Source organism: Myotis yumanensis, unplaced genomic scaffold (genome assembly GCF_028538775.1).
Source record: "Myotis yumanensis isolate MYYU_CA2020_CCGP unplaced genomic scaffold, mMyoYum1.0.hap1 SCAF_4, whole genome shotgun sequence".
NCBI lineage: Eukaryota > Metazoa > Chordata > Mammalia > Chiroptera > Vespertilionidae > Myotis > Myotis yumanensis.
This window is the reverse complement of record NW_027223755.1, coordinates 82094654-82117870: the sequence shown is the minus strand read 5'-3', so window position 1 is coordinate 82117870 and position 23217 is coordinate 82094654. Positions and strand designations below refer to the sequence as shown.

General features: G+C 55.6%; 1 long non-coding RNA gene across 1 annotated transcript; it reads left to right on the top strand.

Annotated features, from left to right (window-relative positions):
• The first annotated feature begins 4444 nt into the window (after nt 1-4444).
• On the top strand, nt 4445-22611 carry LOC139008220 (uncharacterized). The gene is made up of 3 exons (XR_011471121.1): nt 4445-4520; nt 11746-11888; nt 21658-22611. It is a non-coding gene; the product is annotated as an uncharacterized lncRNA (long non-coding RNA).
• Nucleotides 22612-23217: the final 606 nt, after the last annotated feature.

Here is a 23217-nt window from a genome sequence, read left to right as displayed (position 1 = left end):
ATCCCAAAACTTACAGGACATAGCGAAAGCAGTGATCAGAGGGAAATTTATAGCAATAAATCCTTACATTTAAAAAGAAGAAAGATCTCAAATCAATCATCAAACTCTCTACCTTATGGAATTAGAAAAAGAAGAGCTAGGTAAACCCAAAGCTAGCAGAAGAAAGGAAATAATATGGATTAGAGTAGAGATAATGAAATGGAGGGTTAAAAAAAAAAAATAGAGAGAATCAACAAAACCAAAAGTTGGTTCTTTGAAAAGATCAACAAAATTGATAAATTTTTAGCCCAGTTGATTAATAAAAAGAATTGGTCCCAGCCGGTGTGGCTCAACGGTTGAGCATCGACCTATGAACCAGGAGGTCACAATTAGATTCCTGGTCAAGGCACATGCCCTGGGTTGCAGGCTTGATCCCCAGTGTGAGCCGTGCAGGAGGCAGCTAATCAGTGAGACTCTCTCATCGTTGATGCTTCTATCTCTCTCTCTTCCACTTTCTTCATCTCTGAAATCAATAAAAAATATATTTTTTAAAAAATAAATAAATTCAATAACAGCTAATTTTTTAAAAAGTTAAAACTTTTGTGCTTCAAAGGACACTATCAAGGCAATGAAAAGACAACACATGGATTGAAAGAGTATTTGTAAATAATATATCTGATCAGGGTTTCATATTCAAAATATATTATAAAAAAAATTCCTACAGTTCAACAACAAAAAGACAAACCACTCAATTTTAAAATGAGCAAAGGGTTTGAATATACATTTTTCCATAGAGGAAGTGAAAATGGACAATAAGGACATGAAAATGTTCTCAAAATTATGAGGGAAACGCAAACCAAAACCATGATGAAATACCACTTCACCCCTCGTAGGATGGCTATAATTTATTTTTAATTCAAAAAAGAACAAGGGGTTGGCAAAGATGTGGAGACATTGAAAGCCTCATAAACTGTGATGGAGATGCAGCTGCAGTGGGAAACAGTTTGGTAATTCCTCAAAAAGTTAAACATAGAGTTACCATTCTATAACCCAGCAAGTCCACTCCTAGGTATACACCCAAAATAATGAATTAAATGTTTCCTCACATGTTGAAGTCTTAATTACCCAATGTGATGGTATTTGTAGGTGGAGCCCTTGGGAAATACTTGCTGTTAATGAGGTCATAAAGGTCGGGTCCTACTCTAACCAAGGTGGAAGGTGGCCATCTACAAGCAAGAATGAGAGTTCTTACCAAAATACAAATCAGCCAGCCCCTGGGTCTTGGGTGTCTCAGCCTCCACAACTGTGAGAAAATAAATGTCTGCTGCCGAAGCTACATAGTCCATGGCATTTTGTATGGCAGCCCTAAAGGACTAATACACAGGTATCCGAGCAAATACTTGCTGTTTACAATAGCCAAAAAGTGGATATAATCCAAACGTTCATCAACTGATGAAGGAATAAACAAAATGTGGTATATCCATACAATTTACTAAGCCATAAAAAAGAATAAAGTTCTGATACATTCTACCGCATGGATAAACCTTGAAATATATATATATATATATATATACCATAACAGAAAGAAAAAAAAGGGGGAGGAAGAAGGGGAGGGAAGGAGGGAGGAAAGGTGAGAAGTGGGGGAGGGATTGAGAGTGGGAGGAAAGAGAGGAGAAGAGAGAGCGAGAACATAATGAAAAACCTACAACGAAGAATAACACTCACAGAAATACAGAAACGCTCACAGGGATGGACTATTGCAGGGCTTGGGCACTGAGAATGCAGGTGAGACATGGGCCAAAGGGTCATGTCCATGGACGCCCTGCCTACACCCCTCGGCTCACCTGAGTTTACCTGCTGCTGGCAAGGTCCTGGCGTGAGGATAGCTTCCCGCCTGGAGTCTGTACTTCTGTCTTTCTTCTCTGCCTGAGGGTTCTCTGGCACCAGAGAACTTGCTGGGTGCCTCCCAGAAATCCAAAGGTCTTGATGACCCCAAGCACAGCCCCCCATTAGAGAATAAGTGCCCTGCCCCCCTCAAAATGCCCTACAGTTAATTAAAAGTAAATAAAAGCAGAAATGCATTCCTTCAGTTGCCCACATTTCTAGTACTCAGTAGCGCACATGCGGCCAGCGGCTACCATTTGGGCAGGGTAGAGTTAGAATACCCGCTTCATTGTAGAATGTTCTATTGGGCTCCCCTGGGGACTGGGCCTCGGCTGCCTGCTCACAAGCACAGCTTTTGTTGGCTTGTCTCCCTGCCCTGTCTCCCTCTCCCCACAGCCTTCCCTGTGCTCCCTGGGGTCCCTCCCAAGGAAAAGACCTGCACCCGAGTCATTGTCTCAAGATATGCTTTCAAGGGAACCTAAACCAATGAATGCACTGGTGACATCGGAGTGACGGCAGCTGGGGTGAGGTATCCACATACACACACACACACACACACACACACACACACACGAGCTCCTGAAATAGCTGAAGGTCTGTGTATCTGACCTGCCTGGCCTCTCCGAAGGTGACAGGTGGAGGAATACCCAGAAGCCAACGCCCAGGGGGTCAACAACCCTGAGATCTGGGTGTGAGCAGCCTCGTCCCTCAGTCTCTGAGAGATGGCTGTGGGGGTCAACCCCTGGTTGTCCCTCTTGCCCCTCCCACCCAAAAGTCCCAACCCTGCCTACAGCCAGGCCTTCAGGCACAGGCACTGCACCCCATGAGGCCAGGGACAGGGATTCCCTCCTGAAGGAGCCTTTATGCTCCCAGTGAGGACCTGGAGGCTCAGAGAGGAAAGGCAATTCCTCGAAGGCCGCACAGCCGCTGAGGAGCCAAATGGGCTCCTGAGGTCAGGTCTCCTGATACCCAGGCCCTCACTGTGCCCTGGCACCTGGGGAAGACATGGGGACCATAGGAGTGTGGGGCAATGCAGACTCAAGGCTGCCCAAACCAGAGGGGCTGGCACCGCCCAGCTGGGGGCCTTTGGCAGGGCACCAGGCCTTCCTCTGGGAGTGAGCAGTGAGCAGCTGGTCCCCCTTCCCTTGTTAAAAGCCTTCATTTGACGAAGAGGCAATGGCTCTACAGGCCCTGAGAGGCTGCTTCATCTTTCACCATCCATCCCTCCGGCCTGGAACCCACCTTCCTTCTCTCAACAAAACAAACCAAACCATCTGCCCAACTCGTAAGTCCCTTCCTTGGTGACGGCCCCCAGGACCCTGTTCTCACCACGCTGTGTGCCCTCGCTGCCTTGCTGCCTCCCTCACGTGAGGGGGGGCTCTGTGCATGATCCCTCTGGGTGTCGGCAATGACAGGGAGTAGGAGAACACCCCGGAGCAGGGGTTCTGGCCACCTAACCCTCTGCCCCTCCATCCCCTCACTTCCTGAGTCTCCCTGAGTGGGACTGGACAGGCTGGCATCAGAGAGCTCAGAGCCATGAGCGCTGTCCCAGGGCACAGTCAAAATTAAATTAACATTTTTTCCATTTCCCCTTTATTGCAAGCATATTGAATGCTATTGCACAAACTCCATTTCTCCACTGGCTCCTCCACCCTCAGGATTCGTGACAGGTCTCACGCCACCTCCCCAGCTAAACCCTCCAAGGTCCTGTTGCCCTAGAGACGGAGCCAAGCGCCAGCTCCAGGCACAGGCCAGGACCCCCTGCCCACCTACTCTTCCTTTTTCGCTGGCTGCCAGCCCTCCTGGCTCCCAGGCCCCCACCCCTCTCTGCCCCTCTCCCATAGCGTTAGGAATCTCCAAGGAGAAAAAGTTCCCACACCCACCAGCCATCAGCCCATGGCAAACATGCTCAGAACTCAGACATCAGGGCCCAGAGCTGGGAGTGCAGCTGGGGCTTCGATTGTGTCATCTTAGCAAATGACACAATCCAAAGAGGGCTAAAGCTTTGCTGGGCTCGTTCATTCACTCAGTCCGGAAGTTCATATTGAGCACAGCCTCTGCTCTAGGCCAGGGGAGACACCCAGAGGGATCATGCACAGAGCTCCCCCTCGAGTGAGAGATGCGGCAAGGCAGCGATGGCACACAGCGTGGTGAGAACAGGGTCCTGGGGGCCGTCACCAAGGAAGGGACTTATGATTGGGCAGCCGGTTTGTTTTGCTGAGAAGGAAGGTGTGTTCCAGGCCGGAGGGATGGATGGTGAAAGATCAGAAGCAAGAATCAGTGTGGTGTGGTTGGGGGGGATGAGCATTGGATAGAACAGAAGGTGGTGGTGTTGGAGCTGGGTCAGGCTGGAGGGGCAGACAAGGCCCTGGCCACAGAGCCCTCTGAGGGGTCGTGGGCAGTGGGAAGCCAGGGAAGGGTGTGGAGCTGGGGAGGGCAGAGTCGGATTTGCTTTTGAAGGAGCTCCCTCTGGCTCCCCGTGGAGGGCCAGCTGGAGGAGCAGAGACCAGTGATGTGGATGTTGCAATAGTCCTGGCCAGCAAGGATGAGCTCAGAACGAAGGCAACAGCAGTGGGGAGAGAATAAAGTCATGGGATCGCATGGATGAGGGAGAGGGAGGAGTCCAGGTGCTGCCCGCATCTGTCCCCAGGAATCAGGTAGGTGGTGTGGCCCTTCACTGGAAGAGGCGCCCTGGGGAGGGCAGGGCTAGCCATGCCATCTGTGCACTGCTGGGATAACCCTCAGCCGCAGTGTTTAGCAATTAGGCCACTGGCCGGGGAAGAAGGGGAAGGGTCTAGGAGGACCACCAGGACAAGGAGGGGCTCAGAGGGGAGCTCTGGGGGAGGCAGGGGGAACCCAGGGCCAGCAGCGGCGCAGGTCAGGGCGGTCGGTGATGGCAGGCCTGGGGGGCAGCAGGGAGGAGCAGTTGCACTTGGTGACAAGGGTCCCAGCACCCACCCCTCCATCCGTGGAGGACTATGGACAGAAACTGGACTGGAATGGGTTCTGGAGAGACTGGGTAGTGAGAAAATGGGGAATGGGGAGTGTAGACAACTCTGAAGAAACTTGGCTACGGACAAATGAAGGCTGGGGTGGGGGACCAAGGAGGACATTTTTCATTTTAAGATGAGAGGGAATTGCGCCCGGCTGGCGTGGCTCAGTGGTTAAGCGCCGACCTACCAACCAGGAAGTCACAGTTAGATTCCCAGTTGGGGCACCTGCCCAGGTTACTGGCTCCATCACCAGTGGGGGGCATGTCGGAGGCAGCCGATCAATGATTCTCTCTCATCATGGATGTTTCTAACTCTCCCTCTCCCTTCCTCTCTGAAATCAATAAAAGACATATTTTTTAAAAATGAGAGGGAATTGAGTGTAGTGATGTGCTAAGGGCTAGGAAGCATTTGCAAATGGGCGAGCAGGAGTGACTGCTGGGTTGAGGTCTGTGTGTCCAGAGGACACCCAGCGCTCAGTGGACAGTTTGCGGATAAACGAGGAAGCAGGCACAGATGTCAGGAGCAGGCTCAAGCATCATACAAGCCCCTTCGTTTTCGGGACAAAGGGAATGGAAGGCCAGCTGAGCAGGGGCGGGTTGTGGATGGGGCAGGATAGGGCAGGACTCTCCATGGGGCAGCTTGTGTGCTTGGATTAAATGGGGGAGCAGAGGAGGTCCTCCACCACCCGCACTTCTGAAGCTCCCACCCTCCCCATCACCCAGGAGCACACGGAATGCTGGGAGTGGGCTGAACGACCCTGCCTGCTGTGTGGGGCAGGGCAGGAGTGTGGGCTGCAAAGGGGTCAGAGAGAAGGCCGGGGCCTGGGCCCTGCCAGCCTACCTCTGACTCTGCATGCGACCAGGAGCGGCCCCTTCTGCCCCTTGAAACCCCCATGTCCCCGCCTGCAAAACGGGGACTCAGGGTCAGCATGCTGCCAGAGGGGTGCGAGGTGACACTCCAGGAATCTGCATCTCAGACCTGTGGGGTTCCGAGAAGTCACTCCTGTATGAGTCCAGACTCCTAACGTTCTATAACATAGTTTTTGTATTGCCACCAGGGATGGGTCCAGCAGACATCTCTTCCCTCAAAATTGCTCTGTCTGCCTGTCCCAGCTGCCAGCTCTCCTTTCCTCCCTTTTCCCCATCAACTCTGGGCACAGCCAGCCTCGAACACATCCCAAGTGAGCACTTGGCCGGCGGGGCCGTGATTCATGCCCCTCCAGCAGGCTTCGTGGCTAGCCCGCCCGCCAGAGTATGCAAGACATTCCTGGCCTGGCCTTGCTCTCGGGATTAGAGGGGCGGGGGCGGCGGGGCTGGGGGAGACAGTGTGCTCCGTCTTCAGCCAGGCACGGGGCATTCAGGCACGAGCAAGTCTGAAGTGGCCGCCAAGCTGGCCAGCGGGGGAACATCATCCATAAACCAAGGCCACGTCTGGGACCCAGACAGCAGGGCTGGGTGCGGATATTCAAGGAACGCCGCCACCTGCTCCATGTCCAGGGGATGAAGAAGGGCCAGGAGTCTGAGGCAGGCGAGATTGCTCACCCCAACCCCCTGCCCTATTTCCCTCGTGGGCCCCTTCCCACACCTGGGAGCCTGGCCCATCCCAACCCCCCACCCCTCCCAGACCCCAGGCTTGGCTGAGTGTGACACCTACTCCTGGACAGAAGAGCTCAGGCGCCTCCGGTCTCTCTCCAGGTTCCCCCCATGTTCCCTCCCAGGGATGTGCCTCCACCCTCAGACCACCATGTCAGAGCAAGATCTGCCTCTCTAAAAGCCAGCCTCCCAAGTCAGGGCTGTGTACACACATGCACTCACAGAGACACACACAGGTACTCATAGACACATATGCACACAGAGACACACACAAAGTTACACACAGACACAATGCCTACTCACAGACACACATGCACAGAGACACACAGGTACGTGCACACACAGACACACAGGTGCACAGAAATACATGTGCACACAGAGACACACAGGCATGCACACAGAGACATACATACATGCACAGACACACAGAGACACACAGGTACACGGTTACATGTACACAGAGTCATACGCAGGTACATGCACACATGTGCACACACATGTGTATGCACAGACATGCATGCACACAGAGACACGCGGGTACACAGAGACACATGTGCACACAGAACACAGAGACACATGCACACACGCACACAAACACACGTATGCATGACACACATGCACACATAGGCACACGAGTACACACAGACACATGTGTACACAGAGACACATGCACACATGCACATAGACACACACATGTACACACAGGCACATGCACGTTGAGACCAGTGTCCTAGTAGAGGGCCTTGTCCCCCTCAAACCATTATCTCAGACCTGGGCTGTAACCCCCTCAGACCAGAATCCCCGGTCTTGTCTCTCCCTCAGGAGGGATAGGAGGGGTGGGATGGGGACCTTGGACAGTGGGAGAACAGAGATGAAGGAAGGTGCCAGGTGTGGGCTCTCCTGGTCCCTGGAGGAATGTATGTGCCAATGACCGATATAAGCCGTTTCCGACTCGGCAAGAGGCTGGGCTAGACCGGTCACTGAGGGGAGGTATCGTGGTGAGGTGACTTTGAAGAGGGTCTCTGGGCCTGTGGGCAGGGAGGGCTGTGCCGGGGCGGCTGGCAGCAGTTCTACATCTGGTGGGGGCAGCTGTGCCCCCACCCCCAAGGCTGTGGCTGAATGCTGTGAAATGCCTCAGCTACCTTCTCCAGGCCTTGACGTGCTGTCCCCGAGGCAGTCCTCAGCCCAGCCCTGGGCCCTGCCATGCTACTGGACCCTTCTGAGGCAGGTGTTGCTCATCTAATATGGAGAACAGGGAGAGTACACCCCACATCGGGGATCCTTGGGGGTAGCGAGATTACAGTGGTGAAGACCCCAGGCACACACACAGGTTGGCATGGAACCCACGGCTCTTCCCTCGTTGGCCACAGGTAACCCCAGGTGCCAACAGGGCCAGGACGCAAGAAGCAAACAATGTGAGCCCAGCCTGTCCCTCATTCCACGTCCAGCACCAAGTCCTTCAGGAAGTCCCAGAGACAACGCAGAGCGGTGGGGCTGAGAGAGAGCTGGCCGGCCTTGGGCGGGGCAGCCACAGTGGCCCTTGGGGGACGACAGGCCCCTTCCCCAGTCACTGGAATCCCTGGCACCTCAGGGCTTCCTCAGGGGTTCGTTCTCTCCCCAGAGGCTGAGGGTGGACGGGCCAAAGCAGAGGCCCCGGGTTCCTGCCCTGGCCCCTGCTGGAGAAGGAGAGGGGCCTCAGCCCCACCCAAGTGGGGACGGATAAGGGACAGAGGCCAGAGGCGACCCGGCCTGCTTCCAGCCCCAGCTCGTTTCTGACCTCAGCACTGAGACCTCTCCCCACAGGGGCACCCAGCCAGGCCCCTCGGAGACTGGGCCAGATCCGGAGGACAGCTCAGCTCAGGGACAGAGCTCGCTCCCTGTTCAGTCCTTAAAAGTCCATTGGACTGAGCGCTGCTCCCACTGTGGAGGGCCTGTGTGCAGGGGCTGCATTCCCAACGTGCCATGGCGGGGAGCTGACCGGCGGTCTCCCCGGAAAACGCCTGATCCAAGCCAGATCCCGGGAAGAGACCACAGCACCAGGGCCTGTGGCGGGGAAGGGGGCTGTGCAGTTAAAATGGCACTAATAGTAAATAAGAGGGAGGGACAGGGAGGCGAAGGGGGCTCAGAGAGAGGGAAGAGGCTTAGGGGGCTCACTGAATGGGGCGGGAGGACCTCAGAGAAAGGGTCCATAGGAAGTGTGCTCAGCTAGAGACCAGGCCCACTCGCCCTCCCTCTCAGCAGGCTTCCTCTTGGCCGGCTCTGCCACCCAGCCCTCGCTGACCCTCTGGCCGCCTGCCCGCCTGGGCCTGACCACACTACCTGGGCCCCCTCCATCCAGGGCCTCAGTGAACTCCGGGACAGATGGTCAAGGTCGGGCCCTCTCTGAGGACATCTGGAAAAGACCTGGGCCGTCAAGCGAGTGGGAGTGGGCTCCAGGCCCTGTCGGCAGGCAGAGAGGCACGGGGGCCCCTCCTGGGATTGCCCTGGGGAGGGAGGGGCACAGGCTGAGAACCAGATCCCACCACACACGGAGACCCAAGCTGCCGTGGGTCAGCGCAGGGTGTGAGCTGGCCCCAGGGGCAGTGTCAGCTCCTCTGGCAGCCCGAGGAAACCCACCTAGAAGAGGAGGCATGACCCCTGAGCTGGGCTTGCAGGAAGAGAAGGGCAGGTAAAGAGGGCTGGCCATGGGGCATTGAGGGGCTGTCCAGGGGCAGGTGAGTGACAGGTGTGGCAGGGAGAAGGACGCGGGAGAGCTGAAGAAGTGGACGGGCGTTGTCACGTATAGCCTGGAGAGTGTTGCCAAGGGGATAGGATTTCATCTTAAAAGTGGTAAGGGAATACACGAAGGTGTGTAGGCAGGGGAGAGACTGCCTGGGAGAGGGTCCCCAGCATTGACATTCTCCCTGAGGAACAGGAAGAAAAGAGGGGGCTGTTGGGAGCTGTTCACCGCAGGATTGCCCTCTGCCTTCTCAGGCCAAGGGACCTTCTGGACTCTGCCACACACACACACACACACACACACAGCTCATCCATGGAGGATGCACCAGAAAAAGGGGGCGCGGGGGGGTGATGGCTCATGCAGTCATCCTCAGGCACCGTGGAGATCAAGGGTGAGATAGGCTCCCAGGCCCCAAGCTAAGCTAACGGGGGCTGTGGGTCACAGCAGGACCCGTTCCTGCCCACCCACCACCCAGAATGCGAGTTGCCCTGGAAATACTGTTTAGGTACAAACACTTCTTCAGGAGATGTGCTGAGGGGAAAGGGCTGAGCAGGCCATCTGGGGAGAGGCCAGGCTGTGGGGGCCATGGAGAGACCCTTTCTGGTTAGCAAGTGGCCCTGGTCCCTGGGGAAGGGTGGCCAGAGCCAAAGCTGCCTTTCCCAGGGCCAACGGGAGAGCAGGGGTAGAAGGAAGAGTGACAGCGGAAGGAGAGTCCTGGACCAGGGCTCCAGGGCAGGACTGCACGGCCTGCTCTGCTGCTGGATGTAGGCCTCAGTTTCTCTGTCTGTGAAATGAATGCATTGTCCCCAGGGCTCCTTTGACACTGGTTTGCCACCTCTCATGTTCTCTGGTGCTGCCAGCGCCTCCCCTAGCGGGAGAGGAATCCTAGGCCCTTCCCACTCAGCCTCTTGCTAAAGCCCCCTCTGCCACCCACTTCTCTCCTCCTGGGAGCCAGTGTGAGAAGGAGCAGGTGGTTGAGTGTATGGGGGTGTCACCAGGGGGCCAGAGCTGAGGAAATAGCCTGGAAGGGCAGGTTGGGGAGGATTTGGAAATTTTTAGAACCTTGACAGGTGGAGCCCCATGAGTCAGTGGGGCAGATGGAAGTGATTAGGGGACTGGCGGGAGGCGCAGCAGGCGGAGACAGGAACCAAGTTAGGGGAGCTTGGAGCCCAGAGCCGTGTGGCGGGCGGCTTCCTCCCAGCCTCGAAGCCTCGGGGACCCGGGGAAGCCTCAGAGGCCCTGAGGCTGCTGTGCGTGTTGGAGGCACCAAGCCAGGCTGTTCAACCAGGCCCACGGGCTGGAAGATAAGGAGGCTAGAGGCGGGAACCCCAGGGAAGAGGGAGGACACCAGGTAAGAGAAAGGCATGGGACCCAGGGCCGGGAGCTTCCTGCTATTGGCTTCTCATACCTTCTGTCCAGAGGAGGAGAGGTTCTCGGTGTCTGCCCCTCATGTCCACTTTCCCTTCCAGAGGTTCTTGGAGCACCCCCAGGGATCATGCAGACAATCCCCCCACAATCCAATCCAATACTCCCCCCGCCCTTGGGTGGCTTCTCTGTGTCCCTCAAATTGTATCTCATCTCTAGGGCAGAGGAAAGCAAAGAGTAGGCCATTTCCCAAAGAATTCCATTCTAAACCATCTGTCAAGCCCCTCCTGGGCCAGGCCCATGCCAGATCCTGAGGATTTTGAGAAAAGCCTATTGAGTCCCTGCCCTTGAGAAGTATCCAGTCCAGCAGATGGCCATGGACCATCAAAGTGCCTGAGAATGCATGACCCAGCTGAGCACCCGTGGCAGCTCCCAGGACTGGGAGGCTATGAGGTGGGGCTGTGGAGAGCAGGGCCTGGGGCTGGAGAGGCTGAGAAGGAGGGTCCTCGAGGTGGGAGGGAAGCCAGGAGGAGGTAGGAGGGCACTGTACCTCACTGCTCAGCCATTCAGATTGATGAGCAGGGAGGCCCCTGTCTCCATGGAGCAGTGGGGTGGGAGGCAAATCAGAGTGGATAGAGGATCTAAGACAAGAAGAGGAAGTGAAGCCTGGCCGGCATGGCTCAGTGGCTGAGCATCGACCTATGAACCAAGAGGTCACAGTTCGATTCCTGGTCAGGGCACATGCCCAGGTTGTGGGTTCCATCCCCAGAAAGAGGTGTGCAGGAGGCAGCCAATCAATGATTCTCTCTTATCATTGATGTTTCTATCTATCTCTCCCTCTCCCTTCCTCTCTCTGAAATCAATAAAAGCATATTTAAAAAAATTTTTAAGGTGACCAGAGCCCAGCTACCGGGGTGGGAGGTTCCTGACAGAGGTGAGTCCTAAGGGGGAAGGGTTGGGAAAGCAGGGGACACACATACAGCCTGACCCAGGGCCCAGGGCCCTCCTGGTGCAACAACAGCCACGTCAGCCGATCACATGCCCACATGCCAGCCAGCAATTCTGCAGATCACCACAGGGCTCAAACATGGGCATGACTGTGGGCACCACATCTAGCTTTTTCCAGAGCATCTCATGGCTCCATTTCTCCTCAACCATCCCACCCATCCTCTCGGTGTTCAACAAACATTCACCGATAGCCACTCTCTTCCAGGTCCCTGCTGGGCTCGGTGGCATGGAGGTACTGGCCTACAGAGGGAGACAAATGGAGGGTCCTGGAGCCATAGCTGACATCTAGAAGGATGGATCACTCCACCGAGGAGGTGGGGACACTGTGGTAAAGAAGTGGCTATGGAGGTGAGTCTGGTACAAGGAGCGGGAGTTTGCCAGGCGGGAGCTGTCATGGGCACAGAGATGGGGGCAACAGGGGGCCTCACAGAGGGTGCAAGGCAGGCCCAAGAGGAGTGCAGAGACGGGCAAGGTCAGAACGTCAGCACAGAGGACTGGAGGCATACGGCTTGTCAAGATGTTTTAAGCAGGGAGGATCTATGTTGTAGAAAGATCATACTGGTGGCCTGTGAGCAGCCCCGCATAAAGCCTAAACTTAGTGGCCATACATGAAAAAGAGGGGACAGACACAAGAGGGGCTTAGGAGGCAAAACCTGTAGGATTTGCTTCCTAAGTAAGGGGGCATTGGGGGAAGTAGAAGGAGGCATCTGGGAAGCAGGGGGAGCAGAGGTGTTGCAGGTGGGGGAGGAGGCAGTGGGGGAGGAGCTGATTGGAACCATTGCTGAGCCTCCCTAGAACCTAGCGGCTTTGCAGCATCTGGAACATCTCAGTCAGTGATGATATCCACGAGGACCATCAGCACAGAGGTAGAAACAGAAGTCTTTCATGAGGATGAAGGATCTTAAACGAAAGGCCAGAGAGCTCACAGTGTTCTCATGGATGAGATGGGGAGCCACTGGAGGCTCTAAACCGAAAAGTGACAATAAAATTTAGGAGAAATATGTGGGCAGCGGGGAAGAGGCTGGGGCAGAGGAAGACTGGCAGCAGAGAGACCTAGGGGACGGTGAAATGTCCCCCCAGAAGCCAGGCCCACAAAAGTGGCCAGGGTAGGGGTTGTAGAGCAGCCCTGGGAAGCAAAATGATCTAGGCATATGGGTCACAGTGGATTTCACTTTTTACATAAGTGGTGTCTTGACCAGATGAGTCATAAATTATGCTTATGCTGATGCTTTATGTCAAATTCTATTTTAAATTACTCAGTCCAAATTTGAAATTAGCCCTAGCCTGTTTGGCTAAGTGGATGGAAGGATCCCTGGTTCAATTCCGGTCAAGAGCACATGCCTCAGTTGCAGGCTCGATCCCCATGTGGGAGGCAATCAATCAATGTGTCTCTCTCACATCCCTCCCTCCATTCTCTCTACAAATCAATGGGAAAATATCCTCAGGATTAAAAATAAATAAATGAATAAAATCTTTTTAAAAAAATAAAATTTATTACAAAGCTACAATAATCACCCAGCCAGCATGGCTCAGTGGTTGAGTGTCTACCTATAAACCAGGAGGTCACAGTTCGATTCCTGGTCGGGGCACATGCCTGGGTTGCGAGCTCGATCCCCAGTGTGGGGTGTGCAGGAGGCAGCCGATCAATGATTCTCTCTTATCATTGATGTTTCTATCTCTCCCTCTCCCTGTCAACCTGTGAACCAAGAGGTCGAAGTTCGATCCCCAGTCAGGGCACATACCCGGGTTGCAGGCTCGATCCCCAGAGTGGGGGTATGCAGGAGACAGCCAATCAATGATTCTCTCTCATCATTGATGTTTCTATCTCTCCCTCTCCCTTCCTCTCTGAAATCAATAAGCATATTTTTTAAGTGAGAAAAAAATAGATAAATTGGATTTCCTCAAAATTAAACATTTGTGTTTCAAAGGACACTATCAAGAAAGTTAAAAGAAAATTCACAAAATATTTGCAAACATATTTCAAATGACTGAAGAGAATATGTTCTATAAAAGACTCCTCTTGGAAACTTCTTCATGGTGGGTGTGGAAGGGGGAGACCCTTCCCCATGTGCAGAGTGCAACCGTTCTGCCCTGCCCTTCATGGAGTAAGTTTGCCCACAGGGGATCTGCCCATATAGGAAATTAGGGAAATGAGAATTGGAGGAGGGTGGGAAGAAGCAGGGACCCTTGCCCCCAGGGCAGCCACAGTTCTCTGGGAACTTGCTCACAAATTCCCCAAATTCTCTCATATTAATTTTAGAACAAGTCTTCGAAACCCGAGGAGTCTAGGGGACGACCTGGCACCAGTTCAGGCAGCTCTCAGAAAGGGGACAGCACGAGGGAGAGGCTGTCTGGCCTGGCCTCCTGGCCCAGCCAGGCCTCGTCCATGGGAAGGTCATGAGAGGCACGAGCCAGGGACAAGCCCCGTGCAAGGCGTGGGCCCAGGCAATGGGCCAGAAGGTCCTAGGGCCTGAGGTCTCAGTTCCCACTGACATCAGTGCAAGGTGTCAGGGGGCCTGATTCATCAGGGCTGGGGCTCGGGGCCAGCCCTCTCCTGGGGGGTGAGCATAGCAGAGGTATGAGACAGCCCCAGCCAGGCAGGAGGCCCTGGGCTGGGCTGGACACGGTGACTGTTTTATAGAATTAGCAAGTGGGACCTGCCACAGCGGGCGGGGGGTGGAGATGTCATTGTCCTGGATTCCAACAGGCGCCCTCCCCCCCTCGCACCCCCGCCCAACCACTTCTGATTCACAAAATTAATTCCAATGGCTAGAGAGAGGAGCCTGTCAGCAGGGCCAGGGGGTCATAAACACGGGAAATATTAATAACTCCAGCCAGGCTGCCTGGGGGGCTGGGGGACCTGCCAGAGGGACTGACTTATTTAGTCTCCTCATTAATGATGTGGAAAGAGGAGAGTTTACCCAAGCCTGGGGCGGATGCTGACCTACATCAGGGCAGGGATTGCCCAAGCTGAGGACAGGCTGCGGGGGTCCGTCCAGGGCTTCATTTCCCCCAGAAAGGATTCCTCTTTGCCCTGCCAGTGTGCCCCCGGCCCCACCACCCAGCCAGGTGTGAGTAGGTGCACCAGTGAGGGTGGCTCTCCTTTCTGTACCGGGGGCTCAGGGGTGACTCGTGTGAGCACATGAACACATGCACACCTCTGTCCGTTCCTGACAACAGGACAGGAGGCACCTCCTCTCTCCAACAAGGAGCGCTCAACCTGGGAATGTGGGACCAAGTTGGGATACAGAGTATTGAGCCACATCCTGAGGTGCGTGCTGACCAGGTGAGGATGGACTCCTTCCAGAGCAAGGCCCCTAGCCCTTCCTCCCAACCTCGTTCTGCAATTAATCAAGTCTCAGGATACTCAAAACTGGGAGCTCAAGAAAACCCCTAAGCGTGCACGAGCGTGCAAACACACACACACACACACACACACACACACACACATCTTGCTACATCTCTGAAACACACTCCTCCACACACTTAGCTGGGTCCACTCTGTGCATAGCCCATCCCACTAAAGGGAACAGAAATCAGTGCAGTTGGTACACTCTGCCCCCTCCCAAGACCCTTAGATCCTGAGAATATTCTTCCAAATAGACCTCAGGGCCCTAGCACCAGGGGTCACAGGCAAAGGAGTTTGTGAATAGAGACAGCTGGGAAAGGGTTTGCAGAGAATGGGTTCGGAGGCATGCCCAGGGCCCACTGTCTGAGGCTGGGAGAACCCCCTCCCCCCCCGCCCCCAGCTGCATGGCTCTTAGCTGCCAGCGCAGGGACAGACACAGACTGGCTGGGACTGGCAGCAGTGGGGTTGGGAGCCTGCCGAGTCCCGAGCTGGAATGAAGGAGAAACCTGTCCAGCGATGAGATCAAGGAGATGGCACCAGTGTCTCCCCAGGGAGCTGAGCTCCGCGTCCCAGGACATTCCAAACTCTGCGAACAAAACATGGGGTGGGAGGCCGGCCAGGCTGGGCCTGTGCCAGGTGGCCCCCCACCCTTCCCATCAGCAGGGGGGCCTGCCCAGCAGTGGGACCGGCTGGGAACATAGCATGAGCTGCTGGGAATGCTGCCCACACAAGTCGCCTGGGGACGCAGCGTCCAGACACCTGCCACGTTCCCTCGGCAGGGCGCCACGTGCGGTGATCTGCCCAGCCTCCTCCGAGCCGGGCCTTGCGTGGAGCGCTGTGGACCGAGCCGGGACGTCCACCTGCCCGACGCTGTTCTGCTCAGCAAACACCTTCAAAGCCGTAATTACATTTAATAACTCCTGGAGGAAAGCCAGGCCTGGCAGGTTCCCCTATCTTGTAGGAAACGGGGGGCCAGTGTGGAATTTGGGCTACGCAGCTATCGAGGGGGCGATGCAGATGCTCACCCGGGACAGCTGCCTCCCAATCTCTTTCAGCTCAGGCAGCAGGAGGCCACGGGGACCCTGGGCTCCATCCCCCTGACCAAACCCTAATTCCATAGCAGAGCCTCACAAATCTGCAAGTTCAATGCCTTTGCTCTATAAATAGGTAAACCGGGGCCAAAAAAAAAAAAAGACAAGAGCGTGCCCGAGTTCAGAGGACACTAGAGGTAAAGGTGAAAGTCTGATGATGAAGTTCACAGGAACCATGCCAGGAAGCGGCTTCCAACACAGCAGGACAGCAGCCAGAGTCCGTGGCTCAGAGGCTGGGGAACAGAGGGGGAATCGTGATGGTTTCCTGGAAGAGGTTTTCTCCCCAATAGTCCTCTAAGCAGCCAACTCAAATGACCCTAGGTGGAGACAGAGCTAGATCCACAAAAGGAAAACTGCAAAGGGGAATCAGAAACCATGGGGGTGAGTAGTAACTGCACGTGTGACCTTGGGACTGTCCCTTCCCCTCTCTGGGCCTCCTTCCCCTCTCCAGGCTCATCAGTGCAAGGCAGGCAAAGGGTGCTGGCTCCCACTGTGATTTTCCAGCTCCGACACTCGTGGTGCAGTGCTCTGAGTCCAGCCCAGGACTGCCCAGATACTGACCACCACTTAGGAGACCTCAAGTTCTGGTACAGTGCCTGCGGAAGGCAGGGGCAGGTTGCCCCGGCTTAGCTGGGATGTGAGGCCTGGGGAAGTGTGGGGTAAAGGCTCAGAGATGTGAGTAGTGCTGGCAGACGCTGGAGGAGCAATGAATGAACAGGGAATGGAAAGCATGGGCGTGAATGGCCAGCATGAGCAGCTTGGACCATATTCCATAAATGATAGGAAACCGAAAGAATTAAGCAAGGCAAGGTCAAGGTCAGATTGACCATGACATGGGAGACACTGTCCTAGGGAAGGACTCATCCATGTGGTCCAGCAGTGGCCATGAGGCTGCAGCAGAAGTCGAGAAGACTCAAGTGAGACTCAGAGGTGGAGTCTTTCTCCCCCATCCATCCTGGACTGTGGGCCCCTCAAAGATAGGAGAAGGGTCTGGTCCCCACGGCAGGCATCAGGAGGCAGGGTGGGCCTGATGGCCGTGTTCTGACCCTGAGGGAGCCTGGCCATCACAGCCCTCTTCATGGAAGGGTCATCCCTGGGCGGGACCAGGTCATGCTGACCGAAGGCACATCTGGCTCCCCAGGCTCCTCCCAGGGGCCACAGCTGGCAGTACAGAATGGTTCCCAGAAATTACGGTTCAAATGTCACATGAACAAAGACAGAGCTTCGAAGAGGAATGAATCATCCATCCGGCCCAGCAAAGGCTCACTGAGCACCTACTATGTGCCAGTCTTGGGCTGGCGTGGGGGCAGAGATTATGGGATGCCCAAAGATCCATAAGCCATGGAGCCCCAAGGAGACTGGGCAGTGGGCACCTGCCTGGGGGAGGACCTGGAAGATCATGGCCTTGGCTGGTGGAGAGGAGATGGGAGGAGGAGAAGGGGCAGGAGGGCCCGTGGCTGGAACTGCTGGGGACAGTGGAGAGCGTGGATTCATGAGTATGCAAGTGAGTGGGGGCGGGGAAGGTGGGGAGAGGGGCCAGCAATACAGTCCAACTCTGGACTAAGACACTTACCCCAGAGCCCCCTTCCCCCAACACCGCCCGTCTTGTCAGGTTTTGGTGGAGACACAGAAGCAAAGCTATGGGCCATTTTCACCTTCTAAAAACCACAGACATCTGACTCTGGGCACCAGAGCCACATTTCTGGGAGAGACAGAGGCCCTGTGGGCGCTTCGCCTGACGTCAATCGGGAATTCTCTTTTGTGTCTGCGGCTTTGACAGGAGGAGGCCAGATTAGGGGGCTAAGCTGAGAGAGCAAGAGAAGGACCAGAGGCCAAGCATGCCCCTATCCTTTTGACCTGTCCTCCCCGCGCAAAGGCCTGGTCACGGCTGCTTGGCCACCCTGCTGTTGAGCGGGGCAGGTGTCCATTACTGGACAGAGGCTGGGAGCATCTGAAGTCGGTGCCAGAATCGGGACCCCCTCACCCAGTCTCATGCCTGGGCCCTCACGTTAAAGCCACACCCATGAGGGCTGGGAGCCTCCCTTTGACTACAGAGGTGGCACCATCGGCCACTAAGGGACAGTAGGTGCCCCCTTGGCTACAGACCCCCACCCAGTGGGCTCATAGGAAGGTTTGTCGTGCTGCCCTTCCTTCCTCCCTGTGCCCAGGCCAGGCCCTCCCTCCAGGCCAGGGCTCTGGCAATGGCCCCCAATTGCCCTCCCACCTCCAATGCTCTTGACACAGCTGCCCTCACTGCCAAGGCCGAGTTTCTGCAGCATGGCCCAGCTCTCCAACACTGAGCTTCTTGGAAAGGGAAACTGAGGTGGAGAGGGCTGAGGGGCTACCTGGTACACCCTGTGTCCCCAGGACCAGCACAGCCATCAAGACACATTTGCTGAAGAGAGAACTAGACTGAAGTGCCTTCTCCACCCACCAAGCCCAGCTCCAGCCCTCGTTCTGCCTTTGGGCCCCCTTATGAGGCTTTAGTAGTCAGGGACCAGCTGGCGGGGGGGGGGGGGGGGGGGGGGAGGTGCAGGGGAGAGGACGGGGATCACCTTCGACACATTAGCTGCCTCCATCAGCCCCACACAAGGGTTCTGTCCCAGTACATACTGGCGTGCCTAATCTGACAATATGAACCTTGACCTCAAATCCAGAGTGACCCCAACTGAACATGACCCCAAAGTGAATCCCATCCCAACTCCCAGCCTGAACTCCAAGCTGAAATATGGGCCTACCCTTGAGCCCAAATCAGATCGAGCTCTGACCCTAATCCCAATCCCAGGTTAAACCCTGATCCTGACCCCGACCCTAGATTAACCTGACTCCACGGCAGAGTCCTGGTTCAGCATAAACAGCCTGGGAAAGACTCTTAGGATACCAGGTCCCTCTGAATTGGAAGGTCATCCAGCTGTGGGGAAGAGAAAGATAGTAGAGGCCACTGACATATTGTGTCATTCTGGCCATCATCACCCTCCCCGGCCTCAAGTTTATCAAATCATTGAGCCTGCCTGCCTCTGTGCAAGGTGATGGGATGAAAGAAGGCCTGGGGCCTAGCCGGTTTGGCTCAGTGGATAGATCGTTGGCCTGGGAACTGAAGGGTCCCGGGTTCAATTCCGGTAGAGGGCACATGCCCGGGTTGTGGGCTTGATCCCCCGGGGGGGGGGGGGGGGGGTCCTGGAGGTAGCCGATCAGTGATTCTCTCTCATCACTGGTGTTTCTATCTCTCCCTCTCCCTTCCTCTCTGAAATCAATAAAAATATATTGGAAGGAAGGAAGGAAGGAAGGAAGGAAGCCTGGGTAGGGCCGTCCTGGAGGGGATCCTGGACCCATACACCACCTGCATGCAGGTCTTTCAGGAATAGTGGCCTGGCCCTGGGGGCTCCTGTTCCAGAAGGGACTGACATCTGGCATTGAGCCTTCCTCCATGAGATGCTGACACTGCCTGGGGCTAGCTGGACCAGGGCCACAGTCTGCAGAGGGTACCACTGTGCAGGGGGCTAGAGCACAGGGCCAGGGGCTCAGCAGTGCAGGAGCCCCCAGTCTCTGGGCCTCGCCTACTGGCAGGAGATGCCGGGTGTAGAGAAAGCGGTCCAAGTTCTTAGGGTTGGCTGAGTATAGCAGTACTGGTCTGCGGGGCCATTCCTCCTCTCCCCAGGTGCCTTCTGGTCCCTGAAGGCAGGCTCAGGGCCCTGGGGAGGCCCACCTGAGCGCCCTTCCGCATTGCCCCGGGCCCGGCCTTGTTTCCCACCTCGCTGTGAGAACATGCGCTTGCAGCCGCAAAGAGATCAGCATGAAGGAATGTGCTGTCCAGGGGCCAGTGGACAGGATGGGCCTGTTGGAGAGGGAGCGAGCGAGGAGATCCGGGAAGATCGGAGCTGGGAAGGAAAACAGAGATGTGCCTCGGCATCGGGCCAGGCAGCACCGGCCCAGCCATTGTTTACAGCCCCACAGGTCAGGTGCACCAGGCCCTCCGCCAAATCCCAGCCTCTGCTCAGCGTGGCCCCAGACTTCCCTGGGCTCGCCTGCCTCCCTCCTGTCCCAGAGCCTGACCTCTAGGAAGAAGACAAACCTTGTCCTCCGTAGCCCCAACCAACTCTACGGACCTCTGTCTCTCGGCACGTCTCCCCTCCCTCCACCGAGATCCAGGCCCTTCCCCAAGCCTTACTCTGTCCAGACCTCCCTTGTGGGAGGAAGCTTCTGGTTTCAATGGCCTGATAAGCTAGTCCATATGTAGGCCATAATAGCTGATAATGGCTTAGACCTGTGCTCTCAAAGTGTGGTCTCCAGACCAGTAGCATCAAAATCATCTGGAAATTTGTTTCTATCCCTCCCTCTCTCTTCCTCATTAGAAATGCAAATGATTGGGCCCCATCCCAGACCTACTAAATCAGCAATTTATGTTTTAACAAGCCCTGCAGGGGCTTGAGATACACACTCAGGTTTGAGAACCACTGACTTAGAATGCGACCCTGGTCAACTCCACAAATGTTGATAGAAATAAGAAGTAATTGCATGAACAAACAAGCAAGTGGATGAGTTTCAAGAGGTCTGGTGTTATCCCCAGGCCTGAGTAGAATGGTTCTTTCTTGCTGTCCAATCCCCAGGGACAGCTGAGATCTGCAGACTGAACCAGAGAAGGACTGTCCAGCTGGACTCCCTCTGGACGGAGCAGGCTCTCCGGCACTCTCACCTACCAATAGCCCATCCAGTGGCTCAGGCCTGGAGCCCAGGCAGACTCAACGTGGACCCACCAGTTCACGGGAAGGGGAGGTCCAGGAGGTCATGGGCTGTAGTGACAGGAGTCCAGGACCTGGAAATCAGGCAGGAAGGCAGAGTTAAGGGAATCCAGAGGCAGGTAAGAGGGTCCCCGGCACCTGGACTCTCAAGTTTGGTCCAGGACTCTCAAGCTTGGGAAGAAATGACTAGAGGGACCCTGGGAGCAACACTGAGCCTTCATTACTAGAACTAGAACCCAAGGTTGGATGCCGAGCACCTGAACATTGAAGCTGGCTCCTTCAGAAATCCCCTACCTAAGGTCAGGCTGCGCCCAGAGCCTGGGGCAGAGCTGAGACTACCAGTGTGTCCACAAACTCCAACTGTGGGGAGGGGACGGGGAGCTGCAGGGGGAGAACCCAGCGTGTTCTGAGTCTTGCTAACGTATCCCAAAATCCGGTCTTGGTGTCAGATCTCTGTTGATGCTGGGATTGCCCTTTCCAGAACTTCACACCAGCTTAACGAGGGAAGCCCTCCAGCTTTCCCAGCTGCCTGGGTATTACCCAACCGTGGCCATGGCTGACTGAATCATGAACAAGGTCTGTCCTGACCTACTTGTTCTGTCCACCTGCCAGCTCATCTCCCTTCAGTGCCAAGGAAGAGAGGACAAATCCGGTGGCCAGACTTCCACACTGACACCACGGGACCTCCCGTGGCCAACTTCGGCCAGTGTTGAAAGGGTACTTTTCCACTTGTGGCCCACAGGATGTCCCACACGTCCTGAAGGACCCCATGGGGGGAAATGCTGCACACCAGGGTCCCTTCTTAGAAGACCAAAGTCCCTATTAACAATTAAAGGCTCTGAGAAGTCCTGCAAGAGAGAAGCCTCTCTGACTTTGTTGGCTCCAGTATTTCCCCAGCTTATTGGACACAGAACCTTTGTTTTCTTTTTCTCTCCCAGGACAATATTCCATGCAAAGCGGCATTGCCCTCTGCCATCTCGACACAGACGGGCTTCTTTCTGGTGTTCCAGGGAGGCAAGAAGAAGTAAGGGGCAGTGTCTCCTTAAAAGGCCCCAGGACAGAGACAGCAGGGACTCTGAAGACTCACAAGGGTATGAACATCCGTCTCTCCACCTACAGAAGACTCTATCTCCAGAGCCACTGTCCCCAAGAAAAGGTGTCCTTCAACCAATGCCTCTGAGGAGGGGCATGCTTCACTGAGAGGGGAGGTTGAGTGCCTGCAGCTCATGGAAGAGAGAGGCATAAACAGGCTGGAGGGCCCGGCCAGCAAAGGAACAGCTGGCATCTCCCGGCATCCCCCAGGGCAGGGATAGCCTCATCCTTTCGTTGGACTTGAACCAAGGACCAATTCCTGTCTCTACCTGACTACCCGGCCCTGCCCAGTTGGGATCCCCATTCTGTCTTCTCCCACTTCTTCTGCATCTCCTGGGACCTGGAACAGCCTCCCAGCCTCCACCTGTGAGCTTTGGGGCTCCTGTTCTCCTGGAGGTGAAGGGGAGAAAAACCCCGCTACAGCTCCCTCCCTCCTGCACAGACTCTTGGCTGCCTTCTGAAACCAGACAATACAGGGAAATGTTTGCACCCAAACAACTCCGAGGCCTCAGGAACTGCCCGACCCTGCCCAGGAAAGCAAACTCCTGCAGCTCCACCCTGCTGCCCCCTCAGTCTGGGACCCGCCACCAAGGCTGGAGGGGTGGCCCAGCAGAGAGGTCACCAGAGCAAAAGGGGTCCTAACCTCCCAGCGTGGGGAGAGGGAGCTCAGTCGCCTCCCTCTAGGGTCGGGGCTTTCCTGCCTGCCTCAGTCAGAAGGGAGCTCTGTCCCTGGCTCTGGGTTACACAGACGCCAGATTGTCAACATTTATCTGGACAGCATGGCTCTGGGTTAATCTGGCCTGGAGATAATGAAAATAGCACTTTGATGTGATTGGAGACATGTATTAATTCATTCAACAAGCATTTGCTGCTCTGGGGTTTGGGGCCAAGCCCTGTGCCGGGCACGGGGGATCATGGGGTGGATCGGCCCCCATCCCACCCTGGAGAAGCCCCCCGTCGAGGGGAAGAGCTGGGCACCCCAAATGGAACACGAGGGCTCCAGCTGAAGTTCCTCCCGGGAAATGCCAGCCTGGTGTCGGCTCCAGCAAGGGCTCGCGCGATCGGCGCACACATGGGTGGGACGGGCTGGGGGCGCATCCCCAGACGCACCCGCCGCCGTGGCCACGGGCTCAGGAAGCCACGGGGTCAGTGCAATTTGTTAAAGCAGAGGTCCCGGTCCCCATGTTTGATAAAGGACTGAAATGCCTTCTGGCGGCTCCCCTCCCAGCAGCCCTTCCCATCCGCCCTGATTCTGCCCTTGCCAACCCCAACACAGCCCTGAGGTGAAGAACTCCAGGTGCCAGCCAACAAAGGCTGTGAAAAGCAACAAGAAGAAAAAGCAGGCCAGCTTCTCCTTGGTTGTTGCCACACACGCGTCCACACGTGACATTCCTGCGCGGGGACCT